The sequence below is a fragment of the Muscardinus avellanarius genome, assembly GCF_963383645.1.
Source record: "Muscardinus avellanarius genome assembly, chromosome: 11".
NCBI classification, from domain to species: domain Eukaryota; kingdom Metazoa; phylum Chordata; class Mammalia; order Rodentia; family Gliridae; genus Muscardinus; species Muscardinus avellanarius.
Window position 1 is genome coordinate 103,386,305 of NC_137797.1, and position 1,436 is coordinate 103,387,740.

The following is a 1,436-nucleotide window of genomic DNA, read 5'->3' on the forward strand; positions in this document are numbered from 1 at the left end:
GAAGGCTCAAGGAATGACGGGAATATGTGAAAAGGAATAAAAAGGGTTGGAGGGTATAGCTGGGGAGAGCATTCACCTGTCATGCACAGGAACCTGGGTTCCATCCCAGCTCTGCAAAACAAAACAAAACAAAAATGACTTCATAGAAACCTGCCTGAAGGGACTTCCACTGGCTGGCTGAGGAACAACGTCAGCATCAGAATTAAAAATGGCTTTCTTTCCAACTTGGGCCTGGCAAAATGGCTCCCGCAAAAAAGGGTGGCGAGAAGAAGGGCCATTCAGCCATCAACGAGGTGGTGACGTGGGAGTACACCGTCGATATTCACAAGCGCATCCACGGAGTGGGTTTCAAGAAGCGTGACTCTCGGGCACTCAAGGAGATCCGGAAATTTGCCAAGAAGGAGATGGGGACTCCAGATGTGCGCATTGATACCGGGCTCAACAAAGCTTCTGGGCCTAAGGAATCAGGAACCTTCCATGTCGGATTCGTGTGCGATTGTCCAGAAAGCGGAATGAGGATGAAGACCCCCAAAAAAACTTTACACCTTGGTCACCTACGTTCCCGTTACCAACTTCAAAAATTTGCAGACAGTCAACGCAGATGAGAACTAACCACTGAAAGCCAAATAAAAGTTATAAAGCTGCAAAAAAAAAAAAAAAGAAGAATTAAAAATGGTATCCAGGCATGGTGGTGCACACTTGTAATCCCAGCATTTGGGAGGCTGATACAAGGAGGATCTCGGTTCGAGGACAGCATCAGCTACTTAGGCCCTTTGCAACTCAGTGAGACTCTGTTTCAAAAATAAAAAGTAAAAAAAAATAGGGCTGGGGATATGGCCCAGAGATACAATGCCCCTGAGTTCCATCTCCAGTACTGCAAAAGTAAAATAAAATAAAATAATAAAAAATGGCAGCCAGCCCTGGCATGGCGGTACAGGCTTGTAATCCCAGTATGTGGGAAGATAAGCAATCAGCCTGAACAACTTAGTCAGATCCTCAGCAACATAGCAAGACCCAGTTTCCAAATGAAAAATAAAGCCCGACATAGTGGCATATACTTACAATCCCAGCATTCGGGAGTTGAGACAGGACGATCACAGTTCGCGGCCAGCCTCAGCTACTTAGTGAGGCCCTCTGCAACTCAGTGAGACCCTGTTTCAAAATTAAGAATAAAAAATAGGGCTGGGGGTAGGTCTGAGATAGAATGCCCCTGGGTTCAATCTTTAGTAGTAGCTAAAATAAAATAAAATGTTTGGGGGGGGGGTGGAACATCCAGTCCTCATTCTTAAATGATAGAGGACAAAGAGTTCTTTGTACTGTACTTAACATTTTTTTTTTGCCTAACTTTGTGAGTGTTTCCGAAATAAAAGTACTTATGCTAATTGGAAGATAAACATGTTAGAAGTCTAAGGTTTTGTTATTTAAATTCAGAGCAC

At 44.0% G+C, this 1,436-nt stretch overlaps 1 pseudogene across 1 annotated transcript; it reads left to right on the forward strand.

Moving 5' to 3' along the window:
• Nucleotides 1–239: 239 nt before the first annotated feature.
• On the forward strand, nt 240–771 carry LOC308270425 (large ribosomal subunit protein eL31-like; annotated as a pseudogene). Its single transcript has one exon. The product of its transcript is annotated as a large ribosomal subunit protein eL31-like (transcript).
• The last annotated feature ends 665 nt before the right edge of the window (nt 772–1,436 follow it).